Below are 26,716 nucleotides of genomic sequence, written 5' to 3' on the forward strand. Positions count from 1 at the left end.
ACAATCTTTTGTCAAATGTGGTCCTCCACACTGCTCACAACTAATTCATATTGAGTGTATATCTTTAGTCATATTTTCCATTCGTCTCTCGACAGCATCTATCTTTGCTGAAATGGAATCTAAGTCATGGCTAGAATCGGCTCTAGCTGCTTTGGATGATCTAACGATATCTTTTTCTTGGTGCCACTCATGTGAGTGGGAAGCAGTGTTATCAATAATTTTATAAGCATCAGTTTTGGTTTTCTTCATAATAGAACCACCAGCTGCAATATCTATGTCTTTCCTTGTAGTGATGTCGCATCCTTGGTAGAATATTTGTACTATTTGGCAGGTGTCTAAACCATGTTGCGGACATCCTCTTAATAACTTTCCAAATCTTGTTCATGCCTCATATAGAGTTTCATTTGGTTTCTGTGTGAACGTAACAATTTCTCCTTGAAGTCTTACGGCGTTAGATGCCAGAAAGAATTGTTTAAGAAATTTTTCAACTAAAATATCCCATGTATCAATCGCCCCTTCAGGTAACGATTCCAACCAATCTTTGGCTTCTCCCTTTAAAGTGCAGGGAAATAACATGAGATATATCTGTTCATCCTCCACTTCTCTTATTTTAAATAGTGTGCAGATCCTATTAAAGGTACGAAGATGTTCTTTTGGATCTTCTTTCGGCGCACCACTAAATTGGCATTGATTAGTCACCATGTGTAGAATTTGTCCTTTGATTTCATAATCTGGCGCATTAATGTCTGGATGAGTAATTGCGTGACCTTGGCCAGTGCGTTTAGCTCTCATTCGGTCTTCCATACTTAAAGGTTCCAGATTCTCCATAATTGAATTTGTTGAATCGGAATCACTAGAGGATTCTGATTTAATGGTTCGTTCCTCAACAATCCCTGTTTGAATGATTGGTGGTTCCGGAGGAAAAATTAATGGTTCAGGATCTATGAATTGTCCCTGAATATCCTCCGGATTCTCAATTGTGAGGTCGGGTTCAAAAAATGGATTATCGGAAATTTGAACTGGAGTACTTGGTCGACTGGATGACGATTCTAAAGAAAAATCAACGGCGGTAATATTTGCTAGATGTCTTGATCGAGTTACAGGTGGTGAACGTACAAAAGGTGGTGAACGTCTTGCTCTCGGTGCATTCACTGAATATCCTATTAGTTTTTAAAAGGAAAGAAAAATTATATAAGTTATACAATTAATAGACTTTTCTAATTTTGCCCACGTTTCGAATAGCCAAAAGATGCAGCAGAGGGGCAGGATTCGTTTGGTCTCAATATAATTGAGGACTGTTTGGCTCCAATAACCCGGTCCACGTATAAATCCAACTATTACTACGAATCAGAAAATTTTGATGTCTATCAATTTAACCACTTAAAATAAATTTTCGTAATTTTAAGAAATTTAGATAAGAAGTAGAATAAAAATCTATGTCCTAAAAACTAGAATAGCGAGAAATAAGAAAGAAAAAGAGCGCGTCGAAAAAGGTCGAAAAAGAAAAAAAAAATTTGAAAAATAAAAGGCGTCGAAAAATAAGAAAGAAAAAGAGAGACTTATAAAACTTAAAAACACTCGACTAACCCAACCTTATTACTATCACTAACTTAAAATTATAATCGCAAATTGAGATTACTAATTGGAGTGATAATTGATACATAGGTAAAAGGCGTCAAAAAAAATAAAAATAAGAAAGTAGCGCGTTGAAACTTAAAAAGGCACTAAAAACTAAGAATTAAAAGTTGCTTCTAAAAATATTAAAGCTTAAAAGAAAAACTATATCCCAAATGGTAATAACTTAAAAAAGAACTAAAACTTAAAAAGGCGTCGCAAAATTCTAAAGCACCTAAATCTTAGTCTAAAGAAAAAGCACTTAAGGGATTTTACGGCAAGGCATAAAAATCTATAAATAAAAATAACTATGGCAAAAACTATATTTTAAAACTAAAAATGAGCGAAAAATACAAATATTACGCTAAAACAATTAAAAAGAGACAAAATATAAAAATATACTAAAAGTTGTAAAAAGTACAATTTTTATAAAAATATTATTTTTATGTTATTTATTTATTAAAACTATTAATTTTACAATTTAATTAAACTAATTAAACAAAATAATAATAAAAACTAAAATAAATAATTAATTAAAACCTCATTAGGGTTTTATAATAATAATTATAATAATTACCCCGTAATTAATTGCTGACTAGGGTTTCTGTCGGTGTCAGAGTGGCTCCGCGAGTCGCGGTTCCACCTGGCAAAAATCTCCGCGAGTCGCGGTGAATGAAAATTTAGATCAGGTGCAGTATTAAATTCGACGTTTTACTTTTTTTTTAATTTCTGTTTTATATTTTCTGTTTTAATAAAAATATTTATATAATAAAAAATTATATTAAAAAACTGAAATAAAAATAGAAATACTTTATAATTTTATAAATAAAAAATATTAAAAATAGATTTATATATATATATTTTTTTCGGTTTTTGATTTTATGTTTTACTAAAAACAAAATATTTAAATAAAACTTATATTTTTTTTTAAAAAAATAAAGAATCTTTATAAAACTTAATTATTTAACAAACTCTTAAAAATATTTAAATTTTTGTTTTTCTTTTTATATTTTTCGAATAATTAAAACGTATTTTTACAAAAACGTATTTTTATAAAAGTAAACTTAAAATAAATTTTTTTTTTTTTATATTTAGCGTTGCGCTTCCGGCTTTTAAGCTAGATTTTAATTTCCCCGGCAGCGGCGCCAAAAATACTTGATGTTTAAAGCTAAGGGGTATAAAATACTATTAAATTTTACAAGGAAATACTATTAAATGCTATATAATTTTACACAAGATATTTATTTATTTATAGAATGGATATACTTAAACCTTGCTACAACACTTATAGGCAGTGTACCTAATCGTACAGTAGTGTAGTTTTTAGTAAGTCCGGTTCGTTTCACAGGGAAAAAAAATCTTTAAACAAAGCTTAACGCTATATTAGTTTAATTTATAAAAATACAAATATATATATAAGTAATATTATTATTATAAAGGGGGGTTTTTACCATTTAATGACCGGTTTGCCGACGGTTTTTAATATAATATATAATATATAAATAATTTATAGAATTATTTAAATATTATATTATATTTGTGTGCATAGTTGACTTGTAATTTTTAGTCCGTTGCGTCGAGCGTTGAGAGTTGACTCTGGTCCCGGTTCAGGTTTTTCGAACGTCCTTGCGTACAATTTAATATCTTGTATTTTGCGTTTCGCATCTTGTACTCTTGTAATTTTGAGACGTTTCTCATCAATAATTTGAACCACTTTGATTGTACTTTGTACTTTTGAGCTTTTTGGTCGTTTGCGTCTTCAATTCGTCGAATCTGTCTTTTGTCTTCACCTTTTATTATTTAAACGAATATCACTTGTAAATAGGACAATTGTAACTAAAAGCTTGTCTTTCTTGAGGAATAATGCTTTGAAATATATGTTCGTTTTTAGCATTATCAGTTACTACCATTGTTCATACCGCCGTATAGAAATCACTGATGTACAAAGTGTGAAGAATAAAGAAGTGATTCTAGTATTTTTATTTCAAGACTATATTGCTTGAGGATAAGTAACGCTCAAGTGTGGGAATATTTGATAATGCTAAAAACGAACATATATTTCATAGCATTATCCCTCAAGAAAGACAAGCTTTTAGTTGCAATTGTTCTATTTACAAGTGATATTCGTTTAAATAATAAAAGGTGAAGACAAAAGACAGATTCGATAAATTGAAGACGCAAACGACCAAAAAGCTCAAAAGTACAAAGTACAATCAAAGTGGTTCAAATTATTGATGAGAAACGTCTCAAAATTACAAGAGTACAAGACGCGAAACGCAAAATACAAGATATTAAATTGTACGCAAGGACGTTCGAAAAACCTGAACCGGGACCAGAGTCAACTCTCAACGCTCGACTCAACGGACTAAAAATTACAAGTCAACTATGCACACAAATATAATATAATATTTAAATAATTCTATAAATTATTTATATATTATATATTATATTAAAAACCGTCGGCAAGATAGAAAACAAGCTCATGTGAGCTGGAAAAAGAGGCCATACGATCGCATGGCCTGGAGGTGCATTTTCCATGCGATCGCATGGCAGTAGGTATCAGGCCACACTCCTATAAATTCGCAGTTTTGGTTAATCAAAGATACATCTTTTTCTCTATCTCTCACTCAACGTGTATATATATATATATATATATATATATATATATATATATATATATATATATATATATATATATATATATATATATATATATATATATATATATTATAATTTTAATTTTAATTTTAAATTCTAATAATAAGGGTATGTTAGCGAATATTGTAAGGGTGTAAGTCGAAATTCTGTCCGTGTAACGCTACGCTATTATTAATCATTGTAAGTTATGTTCAACCTTTTTAAATTAATGTCTCGTAGCTAAGTTATTATTATGCTTATTTAATGCCGAAGTAATCGTGATGTTGGGCTAAATATTAAAATTGGGTAATTGGGCTTTGGACCATAATTGGGGTTTGGATAAAAGAACGACACTTGTGGAAATTAGACTATGGGCTATTAATGGGCTTTATATTAACTAAATGATACCTTGTTGATTTAATATATAGACTTATAATTTGACGTATTTATATATAACCACATACGCTTGACTGGGTACGGTGGGCGGGATATCTATAAATACCAATAATTGTTCATTTTAACGGACACGGAACTGGATTAATAGTTAATAGACTTGTTGAAACAGGGGTGGATTACATTCAAGGGTAATTGGTGTAATTGTTAACAAAGTAGTAAAACCTTGGACTACACGCAGTCGATAACCTGGTGTATTCATTAAACAAAGTATTAAGACCTTGTTACAATTCGAATCCCCAATTAGTTGGAATATTTGACTTCGGAAATAAGAATAATTTGACGAAGACTTCCGCATTTTATGATTATGACTGATGGACTATTATGGACAAATCCGTATGGACATATCAAATAATCCAGGACAAAGGACAATTAACCCATGGTACTAAACTAAAAACAACACGTCGAACATCATGATTACGGAAGTTTAATTAAGCATAATTCCTTTATTTCATATTTAATTTCCTTTATTTCATATTTATTGCAATTTTATTTTATCGCACTTTTAATTATCGCAATTTTATTTACCGTTATTTTATTTATCGTAATTTAATTATTGTCATTTACTTTACGCTTTAAATTAAGTTATATTTATTTTTAATATTTTACATTAGGTTTTAACTGCGACTTAAGTTTTAAAATCGACAAACCGATCATTAAACGGAATAAACCCCCTTTTATAATAATAATACTACTTATATATATTTTTGTATTTTTACAATTATAAGTAAAAAAAAATATAGCGTTAAACTTGGTGAGTTCCCTGTGGACGAACCGGACAAGCTCTCCCAACTAACGATGCACGAGTTGTAGTCAACTTCTTAAAATGTCTTTTTGCTAGGTTCGAAACACCGAAAGCTTTAATAAGTGATCGGGGTACTCATTTTTGTAAAAATCAACTTGAGAAAGTTCTCAAAAGATATGGATTAACTCATAAAATCTCAACCGCTTATCATCCACAAACAAGTGGACAAGTTGAAAATACCAACCGAGTTTTAAAACGTATTCTAGAGAAAACCGTAGGATCAAATCCGAAGGAATGGTCCATGAAATTGAAGGATGCACTCTGGGCTTTTAGAACAGCCTACAAAACTCCAATTGGTACCACACCTTTTAAACTCGTTTACGGAAAAGCATGTCACCTTCCAGTAGAAATTGAGCACAAAGCATTTTGGGCTTTGAAGACATGTAATCTTGATTTACATGAAGTTGGACGTCTACGATTAAGTCAACTAAACGAATTAGAAGAATTAAGACATGATGCATATGTGATAATGCTAAAAATGAACATATATTTCATAGCATTATCCCTCAAGAAAGACAAGCTTTTAGTTGCAATTGTTCTATTTACAAGTGATATTCGTTTAAATATTAAAAGGTGAAGACAAAAGGCAGATTCGACGATTTAAAGACGCAAACGACCAAAAAGCTCAAAAGTACAAAGTAGGATCCAAGAGGTTCAATTTATTGATGAGAAGCGTCTAGAAATGACAAAAGTACAAGTTACAAAACGCAAAGTACAAGATATTAAATTGTACGCAAGGAATTTCAAAAATCCAGAACCGGGACCTAAGTCAACTTTCAACGCACGACGCAACGGAGTGAAAATTACAAGTCAACTATGCATATAAATATAATATAATATATAAATAATTCTTAAAATTATATATATATATATATATATATATATATATATATATATATATTATATTTATTTATTAAAAAATCCGTCGGCAAGCTAGGAGCCAAACTTGGATGAGCTGTAATCCACTACTCCGCGATCGCGGAGCTGTGAAGGAGAAACCCTTCGAGATCGCGGAGCACACCAAAACTGAAATAGGGCCTATAAAAGGCAACGCATTCGATCGATATTTTAACAATTCTTTTCTTTTCATCATACGTAAAAATATATATATATATATATATATATATATATATATATATATATATATATATATATATATATATATATATATATATATATATATATATATATATAAAATTTATAATTTTAAATTTTAATTTTAATTCTAATAATAAGGGTATGTTAGCGAATGTTGTAAGGGTGTAAGTCAAAATTCTGTCCGTGTAACGCTACACTATTTTTTTCACTGTAAGTTATGGTTAATGTTATTTTTAAATTAATGTCTCGTAGCTAAGTTATTATTATGCTTATTTAAGACGAAGTAATCGTGATGTTGGGCTAAATACTAAAATTGGGTAATTGGGCTTTGTACCATAATTGGGGTTTGGACAAAAGAACGACACTTGTGGAAATTAGACTATGGGCTATTAATGGGCTTTATATTTGTTTAACTAAATGATAGTTTGTTAATTTTAATATAAAGATTTACAATTGGACGTACCTATAAATAACCATATACACTCGATCGGACACGGTGGGCGGTATATCTATAAATACCAATAATTGTTCATTTTACCGGACACAGAACTGGATTAATAGTTAATAGATTTGTTGAAACAGGGGTGGATTACATTCAAGGGTAATTGGTGTAATTGTTAACAAAGTAGTAAAACCTTGGTTTACACACAGTCGATAACCTGGTGTATTCATTAAACAAAGTATTAAGACCTTGTTACAATTCGAATCCCCAATTAGTTGGAATATTTGACTTCGGGAATAAGAATAATTTGACGAAGACTTTCGCACTTTATATTTATGACTGATGGACTATTATGGACAAATCCGTATGGACATATTGAATAATCCAGGATAATTAACCCATGGGAATAAACTAAAATCAACACGTCAAACATCATGATTATGGAAGTTCAAATAAGCATAATTTATATATTTCATATTTAATTGCACTTTTAATTATCGCACTTTTATTTACTGTCATCATATTTAATTGCACTTTTAATTATCGTACTCTTTAATTATCGTAATTTTATTTTATCGCATTTTTATTTATCGCAATTTCATTATCGTTATTTACTTTACGCTTTAAATTAAGTTATTTTTATTTTTAATATTTTACATTAGGTTTTAACTGCGACTAAAGTTTTAAAATCGACAAACCGGTCATTAAACGGTAAAAACCCCCTTTTATAATAATAATACTACTTATATATATTTTTGTATTTTTACAAATATAGTTTTTAAAAATATAGCGTTAAGCTTGTTTAAAAGATCCCTGTGGAACGAACCGGACTTACTAAAAACTACACTACTGTACGATTAGGTACACTGCCTATAAGTGTTGTAGCAAGGTTTAGGTATATCCACTCTATAAATAAATAAATAACTTGTGTAAAATTGTATCGTATTTAATAATATTTCCTTGTAAAAATTAAAACTATTTCATATACCCCTCGCATAACATTAATATGAAAATTCGTTAATCTATAAGGAAAGAACGAAGAAATGGCATGATAAAAGAATCGGAAGTTCAAAAGAATTTAAGGAAGGTGACAGAGTCCTTCTTTTCAATTCACGATTCAAGCTATTTCCTGGAAAATTGAAATCAAGATGGTCTGGACCATTTATAGTCAAAAGAGTTTTCCCATACGGAACAATAGAGTTATTAAATTCAAATGGGATTGAATTTAAAGTTAATGGTCACAGAGTTAAACATTTCATACATGATCCGATGGAAGTTGATAATGAAGTTAATCACAAGTTCGACACCACAGCTAACTAAGTGTGGGGAGATTCAAATGATTTAAAGGATAATATAATGCTGTCTAGAGTTAGATTTTCTATTTTCGTGCAGTTCTTAAAAATGGAATGCAAATTGAAATGTCCCGTTCATATTGATTATAAATGTTCCATATTAATTAATTTTGTCGCGAGGTTTAGACCTCTATATGAGACGTTTTTCAAAGACTGCATTCATTTTTAAAATAACCATAACCTTTATTTTATCGATAAAGGTTTAAAAAGCATTACGTAGATTATCAAATAATGATAATCTAAAATATACCGTTTACACACGACCATTACATAATGGTTTACAATAAGAATATATTACATCAAAAATAAGTTTCTTGAATGCAGTTTTTACACAATATCATACAAGCATGGACTCCAAATCTTGTCCTTATTTTAGTATGCAACAGCAGAAGCTCTTAATAATCACATGAGAATAAACATGCTTAAAACGTCAACAAAAATGTTGGTGAGTTATAGGTTTAACCTATATATTATCAAATCATAATAATAGACCACAAGATTTCATATTTCGATATACATCTCATACATAGAGATAAAAATCATTCATATGGTGAACACCTGGTAACCGACATTAACAAGATGCATATAAGAATATCCCCATCATTCCGGGACATCCATCGGACATGATATGAAACTCGAAGTACTAAAGCATCCGGTACTTTGGATGGGGCTTGTTAGACCCAATAGATCTATCTTTAGGATTCGCATCAATTAGGCGTGCACTAATTCTCAAAATTAGTGATGTTCCCTAATTCTTAGGCTACCAAGCAAAAAGGGGCATATTCAACTTCGATCATTCAACCATAGAAAGTAGTTTCATGTACTTGTGTCTATTTTGTAAAACATTTATAAAGCTACATGTATTCTCATCCCAAAAATATTAGATTTTTAAAAGTGGGACTATAACTCATTTTCACAGATTTTTACTTCGTCGGGAAGTAAGACTTGGCCACTGGTTGATTCACTAACCTATAATAAATATGTACATATATATCAAAGTATGTTCAAAATATATTTACAACATTTTTAATACATTTTAATGTTTTAAGTTTATTAAGTCAGCTGTCCTCGTTAGTAACCTACAACTAGTTGTCCAGAGTTAGATGTACAGAAATAAATTGATATATATTATCTTGAATCAAACCACGACCCAGTGTATACACGTCTCAGGCTAGATCATAACTCAAAGTATATATATTTTTAGAATCAACCTCAACCCTGTATAGCTAACTCCAACATTACTGCATATAGAGTGTCTATGATTGTTCCAAATAACATATATACATGGGTCGATATGATATGTCAAAACATTTGCATACGTGTCTATGGTATCCCAAGATTACATAATATATTAGAATACATGTATAATACAATATAATTTAGCTAGGATATGATTTTTATAGAATTGTTACAATATTTCCTGTAGCTACAACAATCAAAAAATATCCAATCTTGTTTTACCCATAACTTCTTCGTTTTAAATCCATTTTGAATGAATCAAATTGCTATGGTTTCATATTGAACTCTATTTTATGAATCTAAACAGAAAAAGTATAGGTTTATAGTCGGAAATATAAGTTACAAGTCATTTTTGTAAGAGGTAGTCATTTCAGTCGAAAGAACGACGTCTTGATGACCATTTTGAAAAACATACTTCCACTTTGAGTTTAACCATGATTTTTGGATATAGTTTCATGTTCATAAGAAAAATCATTTTCCTAGAAGAACAACTTTTAAATCAAAGTTTATCATAGTTTTTAATTATCAACCCCAAAACAGCCCGCGGTGTTACTACGACGGCGTATGTCCGGTTTAACGGTGTTTTTCGTGTTTCCAGGTTTTAAATCATTAAGTTATCATATCATATAGATATAGAAAATGTGTTTAGTTGATTTTAAAAGTCAAGTTAGAAGGATTAACTTTTTTTGCGAACAAGTTTAGAATTAACTAAACTATGTTCTAGTGATTTCAAGTTTAAACCTTCGAATAAGGTAGTTATATTTATATGAATCGAATGATGTTATGAACATCATTACTACCTTATGTTTTGTGAATAAAACTACTGGAAATAAGAAAAATAGATCTAGCTTCAAAGGATCCTTGGATGGCTTGAAAGTTCTTGAAGCAGAATCATGACACGAAAACAAGTTCAAGTAAGATTTTCACTCGAAATAAGATTGTTATAGTTATAGAAATTGAATCAAAGTTTCAATATGAGTATTACCTTGTATTAGAAAGATATATTACTGTAAATAAGAAAGATTTCTTGAGGTTGGATGATCACTTTACAAGATTGGAAGTAAGCTAGCAAACTTGGAAGTATTCTTGATTTTATGAAACTAGAACTTATAGAATTTATGAAGAACACTTAGAACTTGAAGATAGAACTTGAGATAGATAAATTAGATGAATAAAATTGAAGAATTAAAGTGTTTATAGGTGTTTTTAGTCGTTGGTATATGGATTAGATATAAAGGATGTGTAATTTTGTTTACATGTAAATAAGTCATGAATGATTACTATTATTTTTGTAATTTTATGAGATATTTCATGCTAGTTGCCAAATGATGGTTCCCACATGTGTTAGGTGACTCACATAGGCTACTAAAAGCTAATCATTGGAGTGTATATACCAATTGTACATACATCTAAAAGCTATGTATTGTACGAGTACGAATACGGGTGCATACGAGTAGAATTGTTGATGAAACTGAACGAGGATGTAATTGTAAGCATTTTTGTTAAGTAGAAGTATTTTGATAAGTGTCTTGAATTCTTTCAAAAGTGTATGAATACATATTAAAACACTACATGTATATACATTTTAACTGAGTCGTTAAGTCATCATTAGTCGTTACATGTAAATGTTGTTTTGAAACCTTTAGGTTAACGATCTTGTTAAATGTTGTTAACCCATTGTTTATTATATCTAAAGAGATGTTAAATTATTACATTATCATGATATTATGATATATTAATATATCTTAGTATGATATATATACAGTTAAATGTTGTTACAACGATAATCGTTACATATATGTCTCGTTTCGAAATCCTTAAGTTAGTAGTCTTGTTTTTACATATATAATTCATTGTTAATATACTTAATGATATGTTTACTTATCATTTATCATGATTATATAATGTAACAATATCTTAAAATGATTCATATGTAATTAGTAAGACGTTGATATAACGATAATCGTTATATATATCGTTTTCGAGTTTCATAATTCAATAGTCTCATTTTTATGTATATAACTCATTGTTAAAATACCTAATGAGATACTTACTTATCATAATATCATGTTAACTATATATATATATATATATATATATATATATATATATATATATATATATATATATATATATATATATATATATATATATATATATATATATATATATATATATATATATATATATCCATATATATGTCATCATATAGTTTTTACAAGTTTTAACGTTCGTGAATCACCGGTCAACTTGGGTGGTCAATTGTCTATATAAAACCTATTTCAATTAATCAAGTCTTAACAAGTTTGATTGCTTAACATGTTGGAAACACTTAATCATGTAAATAACAATTTCATTTAATATATATAAACATAGAAAAGTTTGGGTCACTACACAAATGGTTTTTCCCTAGCAGACCCTAAAGAGCTAGTCTTCTCCCTCCATTCTAAATTTTTGTTATATAGGTTTTACGAGATGAAGAATTCCTTTGATTCGAACCATGGTCTACTACTACACGCTATGATTACTAAACGTAATAATAACATCTTTCCGAGTGAACTGGTATCATTCATAAGAGGCAAAATGGACGAAGTAAGGAAAGAACTCAGGAAGAATCGTAATAAGATACATTTTGGTAAAGGAAAATCAAAATCCGCAGCAAAAAGAAGAGCACAATACCTTGAAAGATGTCATAAATGCGGAAAATAGTCACACGAAGGGAAATGTTCGAACAATCAAATACATTCCAATTCTGAATTCGTTACTTTATGCAGAGAAGGACCGTTCATATGTTTAGAAGAAAAGTTATTGAAAATTCGAGGTTACGCTTACGTAGCTATGGAAAACCAAATCGAACGAATCTCTTATGAGTCGACTAAAGCAGGTCTCTGAGAATTCTATCTCATAGGTAAGTATGTACAGTTTTTATTTTATTTATATTTATTGCTTTTAACCTTTTGTTAATAAACGCTGAATCGTTCGCTATAAAGTATTAAATTGATATTCAATAAAATTAGGTATAATAAACCGAAATTATTGATATCATACAAAAATTTAATTCAACACTGTGAAATTTACCGTTTATTCATAAGGTATAAATATCTTTAATCAATCAATCCAAAATATTTCAGAAATTCGTCAGGAGTAAAACTAGGTAATATAACCGAAATTGCTTTACCCAAAAGAGTGACGTATATTTTTGTAAATATTTGATTGATTAAAGTGGGATAAAAGACCAAAAAGATTTTTAATTTTATTTTTACCATGTTTTTAAAATTAAATAAAATTTATTATTATTGTAAATTTATAAAATTAATATATAACTATATTATTTTTAAATATAAGTTTGTAAAACTAATATATTTAAATATTAATAATATTTATATGAAATTTTATTAATATGCTTTTTAAATTTAAGTTTAGTGTGAATTTAAAAACAAAAATGTACTTTATTTCACTAAGTTAAAAAAAATTGATTTTTAAAATTCATCGTGAGTTGAAGACTAGGTTATGGAACCGAAATTGCTTTACCCGAGGGCGGGACGAGAAATTTTATTATCATTATTTTTAATTTTATTGATTTAAAGTATGCCAAAAATATTAAAAAAACTCAAAAATCTTTGCTTTTAAAATGATCGCTTTGAAATGGAAAATTTTAAATTTTGTAGAGGGACGAACTAGGTAAACGTACCGAAACGACCTCAACCTAAAAAGGAACAAAATTTTAAAAATAAATCAATTTTTGTTTTAGTAGTTAAAGGTTTTGTAATATATATATATATATATATATATATATATATATATATATATATATATATATATATATATATATATATATATACTATTAGACCCCATGCGATCGCATGGGGTTTCCACTAAAAACCATGCGATCGCATGGTTAGCAAAATCTGGACAGATTAAAAATTCTCGGCGACTGCTTCTGTCTCCATTATTCACACACACATATCCACGAACAAACCCACACAAATTCACCTAAAATCATCATTTTTCAACCAAAATTCATGAAATTTATCACTACAATCCGCTAAAATCATGCGTCTGTTCAGATTGGGGAGTAAAAAGGTAAAAATTTCACCCCTAAAACTCTTTAATTTCGAATTTATAGTGATTATGAACAATTTTTTACCTAATTTAATTTTGATGATTTCTAGCTTAATTAGAGTTAAATTGTTAGTATATGATGCTTGTATAACCTAGATTGATGCTATTTGTCATGAAAATTTTTAGAAATCTAGGGTTTGTGTTCTTGAGCAATTTGGGACTTTTTGATATAAACAGGTTATGGCCAATTTTTATTATGAATTATTGTTAAATTAAGTAGTGTAACATGTTTAGGTTGCTAAATGATCCAAATTTTGATCCTAAACATGATTTTTGTGCATCAAAGTGGACTTTTTAAGTCTAAAATTCATGAACTTGATTATTTTGATATAAATGTCATTTGAAACTTGTTTAATTGCTAGTAATGGTTATTTTAACATGTTATTTGAATTGAATGCTTATGAAATTTGTATACATTTTCATATATGCTTATTTGTAAAATTATAGAATTGATAAAAATATGAAAATGTGTATAAGTTTAATATGAATTAAACATGTTATTGTAATTGTTTTAATTTGTTATTTTGCTAACACTAATGCATATTTGGATGCACAAATTTTGTGTTAACTGTGTTTTGTAGAGAAATACCGATACTGACGGTGCATCATCGTCTAGACAACCTGAACAAGAACCACAGCCAGAGATGCCACCTGAGCCACAACAAGAGTAGCAACATCATAATCAACACCTACCATATTATGAATCGAATCTACAATTTTTTACTGCCTACGTACAATTTCCGCCTCATCAATTAATAATAAACTCAAGAGTTCACGAACAGGAATTACATTCCAATCTGACATTTGAGCGAAGCTGGAGAGATTACCCAACGTACCAAAGTAACAAATTTAAGCTTTACACCAAAAATGTAGAGGTACCAAGGGTAATAGATTGGAGACCTTTGGAAGAAGTCAACCTAGCTAACTCAGTTAGGCTATTACTAATCCAAAGGTATGGGAACTCTTCTTTTCCCGATTGGGAACGTTTGTTTACCATTCGTAGGCCTGTATATAAGCAATGGTGTGTTGAATTAATGAGTACTATAGCATTAAATAAGGATGTAGATAGGATAGACGATAAGACTTTTCTTAGATTTTTACTTGGAGGTAGGATGTATAGGATGTCCATGCTGGACATGGCTAGGGCTTTACAGATTTACACCCCCGCTGAATTATTATCACCTGATTGTATAGCTTTAATTTATGAAGGTGAGAGGGTAGATAGAAATTTTGACGCTAATGCCATATGGAGGCGTATGTCAAACTTTAATGAGTTTAGGCGGGGTGGAAGACACTCTTATTTAGATATTAACAAAGCAGAGCTTCGCGTAATTTATAGATTTTTAGCGAACTCGATTACACAACGAGGTAAAAACAAGGAGAAAATGAACCTAAACGATTTATTCTACCTCAAGTGCATTCGAGACCCTAGAGGCTTTGTTAATATCTCCTACTGTGTTGGTTATTATCTATCCAAAATGGTGGAAGGTATACAGGAGGGGGGAATAATAGGAGGAGGTATTTTTGTTACTCTCATTGGAGAGTACTTAGGTGTAGATAAAGAGCAAGGGGGTCTGATGGTAGAGATTCAGGAACAAATCGAGAGTATAGGATTGCAGGTATATCAAGGTGCAAAGGTACTAACTCGGAGTCACAATATGCCAATACCATATCAGGGCACCCATCCACAGGTAGAGAGGGGTTCGGATGAGGAGATGGAGGAAGCAGATGACATTATGGATGTCATTAGGGATAGTTATACTGATGTTTATCAGCATATAGATGAGGTGGAAATGAATAACCCGGCTAGGCATCGTCAGTATGAGAAGTGGAGAGCCGCGGATGAGTATGAGCAATCCAGGCGACGCCAGCATGATAGTTTGGTAGTTCATCAGCACCAGATCATGAGCCAGCTATTATATCAGGTACCATATAACTATATCCCGACTCGACTTGCATACTATCCAGCACATTAGCCTCATATGCGACCACCCTTTGACCTGTACGACCCCAACCAAGCCTATCAGGACACCTATCACCAGCCATGGAACCATATCCAGATTGATACAGTTCCATTGGTGATTTCTTATCTTTTTATCATTTTTATCTATTATTGTTTAAACATATAATATTTTGATATTTTTATGTAATTTTTAACATTTTTATTATTATGTTACTAATATTTCATATTTATAATTTGAAAGTGGGATATTAAGTCCCATTTCAAATTACCATGCATGTTTATATTGGTATTGTATGTATATTGTCAATTGTACACAACAGGGTAAAACAGCAAACTTTCAAAGACTGGCGTTAAGTTCAACAAAAGCTACTAATTTTGACGACAAGATGCAAAATATTTGTGAAATAACAACTACAGGAATGAACAAATGATGTGCACCATTTATCATTCAAACAAACAACAATATGTTTGGAAACTTTGGTAAAATTTAATCATTTTTCTACGCTAATCACCCTCAATAATTTAAATTGTTACCGATTTCTTGCAAATGAGGGCATTGCAAGATCTTAAGTGTGGGAAGGGATTAAATTCTTTCGGGTTTTAAACATTTGACTTATACACTTGGTTTAATAGTCACCGTTAAAATACTAGTAAAGCAGTAGTTGTATTAGAATCTAGTGCTCTCTGATAATAAAGAACAGCCCTAGTCTTATATACTGACTACACACTTCTAGTAAAAATTTTTAAATTTTTTAACTAAATGAACTCAAAATTATGTTTATACATATTTAAGAACGATAAAACTAGGTGTTAACACCGAAATTATTGTTACCTCGTGTGATGACCCGGAAATTTCTGACCAAATTTAAACTTTATCTTTAAATGATATCGACACGATAAGCAAAGTCTGTAATGTTGAGGCTCAAAATTTTTAAACTATTTACATGGATTCATTTAACCTGTGACTATTCCCGACGATTCACGAACAATTGTGTGTAAATATATATATATATATATATATATATATATATATATATATACATATATATATATATATATATATATATATATATATATATATATATATATATATACATATATATATATACATATATAAATATAAGAGTGCATATTAAGTTGAATTAATAAAATACAAAATAATCATTTGAATTGAAAATGTAAAATAATGTACAAAATAATTAAGATTAAAATTTATTTATGATTTAAATGAATTCTTATATTTTTAGTTTATTTTATTATCATTTTTATGATATTATTACTATTATTTAGTTATTTTTAGAATTATTATTAATATAATTATTATTAATAATATTAGTATAATTACTATTAATATGTATTAAATTAAAATTTAACACATGCAGAAACAAATTCAGTTTCACATCCACATCCATACTGTATTTGATTTTAAATCTGTCGGAGTTTGTTATAAGTCTGCTTCAATCACAATTCAAAACAGAAATCCTTTGCTATATATTGGTTAATGCATTCAGTGATAGAATTAACCCAAAAATTTCAGAAAATAAACTCGTACTCTCTGTTCTTCATCTTTTTAGCCAAATTTTGATTTAGTATTAATTTTCAAAATCCTTAAATGCAGAAGTGTTAGAATTCATCTAACTAAACTATCTGTAAGTTTTCAATCCTCAATTCTTTCTATTAATTTCTAATTTGGGAGTCAAAGTTTTGGTTTTCAAAGTCAACTAAGTGTTCTTGAATCAAATTCGAGTTTGTTTTGATATCTCCAGTTAATTTGATGATCCATAAAGATTATAGGAATGATTTGCAACACAATTCATGTTGTAATCATAACCTATAACACTCTTAATCTAAAAATCAATTTTTGAGTTCTTGAGTTCTTTACAGTGATATACACTAACGTGAATTCGAACCAAATTTCAAAAACTAAAAATGCAGAGTTGTTAGGAATCATTTACTTAAACTTCCTGCAAAATCTCAAGTTCCAATTCTTAATAACGAATTCGAATTTGTGAGTCAAAGTTATTTTGTCAAAAGTCAACTAATTTGTTCATCGAGAAATTAGAGCTTGTTTTGATGTTTCTGTTGAAATTGACGATTCACAAAGTTTTTAGGAATGATTTGAAACATATTTCATGTTGTAAAGATTGTCCAAAATGAACTCAAAATTGAAAACATTAATTTTTTTTTGAAGTGTTACTAGCTTCAGCAGTATTTTTTTTCAACTTTTTCTGAATTTTTCTAATCACAAGAACACTTTTATTTTTGTTTCATGTTGTTTACAAGTCATAAATGAAAAACCGTTCGATTGTTGTTAAGTTTTTGCCCCCGTTTGATGTTAGACATGGTGAAGAAGATGATGAACATGGCATTAAGAAGTACTATATAAGTAAGTTGGGTTGTAATATAAATGAGAAAAACTTGAATGGAAGAATGGTTAAGTGTGTTTGCGGGTGAGCGAGAGGTCTCGAGTTCAAATCCGGTTTGGGGCATATTTTTTAGAAAAACTTTTTGAAGGTAGTTTTCATTTCTAAAATTATTATTATTATTGTATTGTTATTATCATTAGTAATATAATTATTACTATTATTATTATTACTAAAATAAAGAATTTATGATCAATTATTATTATTGTTATTATGATTATGATTATTATTGTTATTAAAATAAGTATAAGTATTGATAATATCATTATTATTATTAAAATAACTATTAGATATATAAAACCATATTTAAAACAGATAACCTAATTATATTTTTAATAAATATTAATTAATTATTCAAGATATATAAAATAAATATATTTAAGATATGAAATATGAATCATTAAATATAACAAGTATATAAATATTATTAATATATGAACTTGTTATATGTTTTAATATATATATGAATGATATAGGTTCGTGAATCCAAGGTCAACCCTGCATTGTTCAGTTTCATCGTATGCATATTTTTACTACAAAATATCGTATTGTGAGTTTCATTTGCTCCATTTTTAATTGCTTTTGCAATATATATTTTTGAGCTGAGAATACATGCGTTGTTTTTATGTTTGACGAAATAGACACAAGTATTTAAAATATATTCTACGTTGAGTTGTACCACTTTGCATATCTTCCCTAATAGCTTGGTAACTAATATTTACATGTTAGAAGAACATGTAAGCGCGAATCCTATTGATAGATCTATCGGGTTTGACCACCCCAACCGGGCTAGTCGCTCTAGTATCGTAAACTGTTACATAGTACTTCGTTTTTACTACACTTGGTACAGTGTAGGGAGATTTCATAATAAAGGGAATATGCCACATTAATTGTTAAGTATGGTTACCGAAGCGCTCAACAACTTATAGAATACTTTTATACACTTGCGAGTGTACATATATTCATGAAACTGAAATCTTGTAGTCTATCAAAATTATGAATGATATTGTTTATGATAAACCTATGAACTCACCAACCTTTTGGTTGACACTTTTAAGCATGTTTATTCTCAGGTATGAAAGAAATCTTCCGCTGTGCATTTGCTCATTTTAAAGATATTACTTGGAGTCATTCATGGCATATTTAGGTCAGTACCTCGTAATGGGACCAGATGTTGATGACTTCGTCCAGGTGGATTAGGACGGGTCATCACAGGTGGTATCAGAGCGGTGGTCTTAGCGAACCAGGTCTTGCATTAGTGTGTCTAGCAGGTAGTTGTTAGGATGCATTAATGAGTCTGGACTTCGACCTTGTAGTTGTTAGGATATATTAGTAAGTCTGGACTTGAACCTGCTCTGCATATCAAAAGTTTTGCTTATCGTGCGTTGTTGAAAAAATCTACTTATCATTTTCAGTCTCGACACATCTTATTGTAATTATTGTATAGAAGGTGTACAGACGAATTCATATTCCATTACATTAGACCTTGTCTGGCATGTTTCCTCGATTCCCTCCGTGATTTACGGGATCTTCTGTGCTATAGACAGGTATTCTATGTAAAAAGAATATCATCCGATATCCGAAAATCATTTCATATCAAAAAATCCTTTATTCAATCATACGAAATGGAACTCGCTACTAGTTCAAGTCCCTCGGATTCCGACATGGAGTCCCACTCAAGCTCCGAAAGCAGTGTGACCGGAATGGACCAACCAATCAGCCATCATCTATTCTGGATAAATTGGGGTTGGGTTCGTAGCTTGCTTAGTCATTGGAGACAAGAAGAAGGCGATCCCTATCATCCACCATATTGTCCTCTTGGCGAAGAACCTGACGCACTTACCGGTGAACCTGTCCGAAACACCATTTTCTCTTTCATTTCCAGAGTATCTCGTCATGATTATATACTAAACCAAATTCTAGATTTTATTCATCCGCTCGTTCTGACCAACAATCATCCCAGAATAATAGAAAAAGTCAACGAACTTCGCGTTCGAGTAATCAATCTGGAGAATATGGTGCAAAATTTACCAGCTTCAACAACATCACCGGCACCAACAGTACCATCAATAACAGCACCAGTACCATCAATAATCCATGCCTCAATATCTCATTATGTACCTCGAGCATAATCATCATTCTATGAATCATTCTACATTATTTATCTTCGTTCAACATGGCGATTATATAATCTTTAATGTTTTAGAGATTATATATTCTTATTCTAACGGTAAATCAAATGAGTCTAATATCATATTGACTCATTAATTTCATGATTTCATCTAAAGAAAATATATATATATATATATATATATATATATATATATATATATATATATATATATATATATATATATATATATATATATATATATATATATATGTTTTCATAAAGATTGTAATTAAAAATTCTTTTGTACAAATTGTAAATGGTGAAAATATTTTAACGGGTAGGTAATACCCGAAGAATATTTAGATTTCACTTTTCTTCAAATCTAATTCAACGGTCATTTACTATCCTATTTACATCCACAAATATACGAATCCGTTCACCACAAAATAACCATTTTCGTTCAATTTCATATTTGGATTTTGACTTATCAGAATCCAACAAGTGGCATAATGAAGAAAATATTGGACAAAATAAAATTTGATAGAAACAAACAATTTAACTATGAGAAGAATTTTGTTAAGAATCCAAGCTAACTGTTCCTAGCTAACTGTTCCCAGCTAACTGATTACATTTTATTTATCGCAATTTATTTATCGCAATTTATATTCTCGCAATTTTAATTTTCGTCATTTAATTTCTGTTATTTATTTTACGCACTTTAAATATCGGGACACGTATACAAAGTTTTGCATATCATATCGACGCATGTATATATATTATTTGGAATAACCATAGACACTCTATATGCTGTAATGCATGAGTTCGCTATACAGGGTTGAGGTTGATTCTACAATAATATATATACTTTGAGTTGTGATCGAGTCTGAGACATGTACACGAATTCTGTAATTGTATATATGTATAATAATATTCTTGGTACATCCTAACACAATAAGTATACAATACGTTTTGATAAATCCTAAGACAACACGTACACAATACGTCTTAGTAATTCTAAGACAATACGTATACAATACGTCTCTGGGTTGATGCAAAGACAATACGTATACAATACGTTGTGGGGGTAATTCTAAGATTATATATATAAATCGATTATTGGACTATGAACATTGGACAATTAAAAATGAATTAAAATATTAACTATAACATATGAAACTAAACAATTCTTCAAATTTGCCACTTGATTTCATCTTAAACCTCAATTGTATCTTGACGATTACAATCTGCGTTCAAATTTTTCATGATTTTTAAAAACACCTCAATCGAAAGGATGAACCAATCGCACTTCATCTACGGAAGAAAAGATTGATGCATATAGTTATGCACCTAAAACCACTCGAAACCTGAGTAAACGTTTAACACGTAGCTGTGCTAATTCCTTCATTACCCAAAATAACTTGGTAATCCCTTTCAAAATAGCAGATTTTGTCACAGCTTCAGCAAATCACCATTGACTTTTCATTCGAAACAATCTTATTATAAATTTGATATATATGTGTGCTGTTTATTGTTACCGGGGAACCTTTCATATTCCACCATATTACCATCAACGTTTAATCATCTAAAAACACAATTCACCTGAAACCACCTCGGATTAATGACCGATGATTCAGATATCGTAGCGTTAAATGCAGAGGAAACAGAAAATTGGTAGATGGTCTAAACGGCCAAAAGTTTGATGATAAAAAAAGGAGTGTTAGGAACGCTCGATAGAAAATTTGGTACTGAAAAACGGATTGAGCTACCCATGAAGAGACCAAGGACAAATACAAGGACCAAACCCTATATTCAAAGGATCCAGGTAATTCTGGATCCGATGAAATCTTTAGAGAATATCTTGCTCCGAGGTCATGTTAAAATCTTGCGAAAAATCTTTCTTCATCAACCATCGAACTTATAAATTCCGAAATATCATCATAAATATCTTCGATATTTCTGAAGATATTTTCATAAATATTTTCGTCCGAAATTATATACCTCTTCGTGCTATCTGTAATACATTATATTGAAAATTTCTATAAAAGCTATGAAAGAATTCTGAAGTAGTGTTGAGAACTGAAGCATGAGTTAGTATAATATAATGATATTTGATCAACGTGATTATATTACAGTAAGTCATGCTGAGTTTCTAATGGGGCGTGATGATTCACAGAATCATAACGTCATCACGTGCCATGTTACATAACTCTTTCATTTTACTTAACTTTTGAACATATCAAGAAAATATATTCTAGATAGTTCTATCCTCAGTAATTCTGGTAATTTGACAAATCAAACTGTGCTACTACCTTTCCTTTCTACCTTGTATGTTTATGATAATTCGAAACTCCATACTTATGAACTCTGGTGATAGGACCCGTTCATATACATTATAAACGATTTACAATAGTTGATTACATCGCGAGGTATTTGACCTCTATATGATACATTTTACAAACATTGCATTCGTTTTTAAAAGACTAACTTTCTTTACAATGAAAGTTGACGGCATGCACACCATTTCATAATACATCCAACTATAATTGGCTTAATAATAATCTTGATGAACTCAATGACTCGAATGCAACGTCTTTCAAAATATGCCATGAATGACTCCAAGTAATATCCTTAAAATGAGCTAATGCACAGCGGAAGATTTCTTTAATACCTGAGAATAAACATGCTTTAAAGTTTCAACCAAAAGGTTGGTGAGTTCATAGGTTTATCATAACAATCATTTCAATATATTAATAGACCACAAGATTTCCGTTTATAAATATATGTACACTCGCAAGTGTATAAAAGTATTCTATAAGTTGTAGGCACCCGGTAACAAGCCTTAACGTTCATGTTTTACCCTCTGAAGTACACCAGATCAGGTGTGTTTAAAATAACCTCGAAGTACTAAAGCATCCCATAATCAGGATGAGGTTTGTCAGGCCCAATAGATCTATCTTTAGGATTCGCGCCTACCGTACATAGACAAATAGTTTAATGTTACCAAGCTAAGGGTATATTTCTGGTTTAAACCCACATAGAATTAGTTTTAGTACTTGTGCCTATTTCGTAAAACATTTATAAAACAGCGCATGTATTCTCAGCCCAAAAATGTATATAAAAAGGGAGTAATGAAACTCACAATACTGTATTTCGTAGTAAAAATACATATAACGTCATTTAACAAGTGCAAGGTTGGCCTCGGATTCACGAACGTATCAATATTGAGATTCAATATTGCAGGAAAGTACGTAGACGCAATGGAGATGATAAACACTAGATTGACCTCACGAGCATACCCATGAACCATACCCATCACCTCCATAGCTATAACCCATAATTTCCTTAGCTTCGACTCATTCAAAAAAACTATTTTGAAATCACTCGGACAACACTCCGTCGTAATATTTTATGTATACTAATAATATCTTGAAATAATACAGAGCAAATATATATATATATATATATATATATATATATATATATATATATATATATATATATATATATATATATATATATATATATATATATATATATATAAATCGATTGAGAGAGTTTAGAGAAATATATTTTCAAGTTTCTATGAAATAATGAAACCTATTGAAATCTATTTATAATAGATTTTTGAATTATTAAAGTGAATTATTAAAGTATGAATTATTAAAGTGAATTATTAAAGTATGAATTATTAAAGTGAATTATTAAAGTGAATTATTAAAGTATGAATTATTAAAGTGAATTATTAAAGTTAAAGTAAAGTAAAAGTAAATTCAAGTTAAAGTTAAAGTATAGTAAAAGTATAAAAACTATGTATGTATAATACGCGTATAAATATATATAATATTAATTTAAATCGTTATATATATTTAATGAAATAAAATATAAATATCATTATATTTATTATATTGGTTAAGTAATGAGTTGTCAAAAGTGATTCTAGATATTTATAAAAGTTATATACGTTTTAATAATAAAGTTCTTTTTAAACTGAAAACGTCTTTGTACGTTTGAAAATAGATTAATAGAATATTATGGAAACCAATTCTCCACTAACTTTTGTCTAACTTTCGTAAATGACACTTTTATTTATTTATAAATAGCTTTACAAATTATTCTGAATATCGTTAAGAGGAATAGATTTTTTCAAATCATAGTGGACCTCTCAACAGAGACTTGTAATCATAATTCAATGTTTCTAATAATTCAATCATTTAATATATATTTTTTTAATTTCGTTGAAAATCATATTGAAACAAATACGTTCGTGTAAAGTATTATACGTTTAATACTTTATTAATATTCTCAAGTTATAATATATATATATATATACATATACATATCTATTTATATATAACGGTTCATGAATCGTCGGAATTTGGTCGAGGTTATAATGAATGTATGAACACAGTTTAAAATTCTTGAGATTTAACTTAACAAACTTTGCTTATCGTGTCGGAATAATATAAAGATTAAAGTTTAAATTTGGTCGGAAATTTTTGGGTCGTCACAGTACCTACCCGTTAAAGAAATTTCGTCCCCGAAATTTGATAGAGGTCGTCATGACTAACAATGAGAATGTTATTATAACGATTATAGAGTTTTATCGTGTTCAAGAAGAATGGATAAAATAATTCGATTACTCAAAGCGTGTGAGTGAAGTTATCGTAAATGAATGAAATAAGATAATAGTGATTCGTCGTATCTTTTGACGTCATCACGATTGATCTCCGAAAAGAAAATCTTTGTAATCTATATTGGATTTGATTATTCAGCGATTAAGGAAATTATGATCCTCTTCGAATTAATGCGATAATCCATTTTGATTTCTCTGTCGTATATTTCACTATAAATCCACCTCATTTGTTTTCTTACAACTCACACCTTCTCAACTCATATTTTAAAGTATTTGTCAATATGCTTCATCCAGTGCTGATTCTTGGTATACTCCTCACTTTCATATCTGTCGCTCTTCTTTTTCATCTGCCTCCGGAAGAATCTATTTACTTCTACTATACTCTTGGTTTTATAGTGTTTTTAGTTCTCCCGTGTCTTTATATTGCTATATGCATTGATATATACGGTTTGTGATTTCTGGGTTGTTGTTGGGTTTTATATCTTCCCTTATATTTCAAAGTCCTTGCTTCTTCTATAATCATTGGCATCCACAGTTAATGCTCTCTTCTATTTGCTATGATTTATACTCCCATTTCTAGTTCGGAGCTTTGTCCTTTCGTTTCTTCTTCTTGCGATTAAGCACCGCTTGTAATGGTCCAGAATTCGCAGATATAAATTTCGGAATGAACATTGTTAATGTTCTAGGAAGGAAATTGTAATGGCACGATCTTGACTTGCTAAATTACCAGAATACCTCGAAAAAGGCCGAATCATCAAGAAATATTTTCTTGATATTTAGAGATCAAAGAGAATACAAGAGTCGTGTAACATAGCACACGATGACGTTATGATCTGTGAATCATCATGTTCCATTTAGAAACTCAGCATGAATTACTGTAATATAATCACGTTGATCAAGTGTCATTATATTATACTAACTCATGCTTCAGCTCCCAACACTTCTTCAAGAATATTCCTATTTTAAACTCGAATGTTTCAGAATTTAGAAACTAAAATAGTTTCTTTTATGATATAATACAGATAGCGCGAAGAGGTAAATGATTTCAGATAAGAATAATTATAAAAATATCTTCAAAAGTATGAATGATATTTATAATGAAAGATACGATGATATCTTAGAATGTCTAATATCAGAGGATGATGAAGGATATTGTCCGCAGGGGTTTAGAGTCAGGAGCAAGGTATTTGTTAATTACTTCAGCAAGTACTGAATCATTTGAATTCTTTGAAGGTGGGTTCAGCCTTTGTGATTTGTCCACAGCCTCCTTCATACTTTGCTCAATCCTTTTTCCAGTTCCAAAGCTTCTGTTTTTCTGAGCTTTGCCAATATACTATCCTTTATCATCCAACTTTTTACTGTTAAGGTCATTTACAGTTTTTGCTACTTCATCAGCATTTTTCAAAATTTCGAGAACTGGTTCGCAGTTTAGGGTGTTTTTCAGAAATTTCTCATTCAAAGAATGTAAGTCTTGGAGGTAGACGTTATGTGTATATGTAATTATTGATGTAGACATGCTGCGAGGTTTCAAAATACTGATTACTGATTCTCAATAATTGGTATGGCAATTCTTGTTATAAGGTACAAATGAGTATATGATAGGGTTTCGATAATTATAATGATTTTTTTTTGGAAAGTCAAAGATCTGTGAAGTTGTTAGTAAGTTTATTGCTAATGTGGTGAATATAAACGATTCCCCAGTAACATTGGCGAAAGGGCAACGTATCTATCGAGGTTCTAACAAGACTGTTTTGATTGAGAAGTCAAAGTTGACTTGCTGGAGCTGTGACAAAATTGTCTATTTTGAAACGGAATTGAAAAG

Source organism: Rutidosis leptorrhynchoides, chromosome 8, assembly GCF_046630445.1.
Source record: "Rutidosis leptorrhynchoides isolate AG116_Rl617_1_P2 chromosome 8, CSIRO_AGI_Rlap_v1, whole genome shotgun sequence".
In the NCBI taxonomy this organism is placed as follows: Eukaryota; Viridiplantae; Streptophyta; class Magnoliopsida; order Asterales; family Asteraceae; genus Rutidosis; species Rutidosis leptorrhynchoides.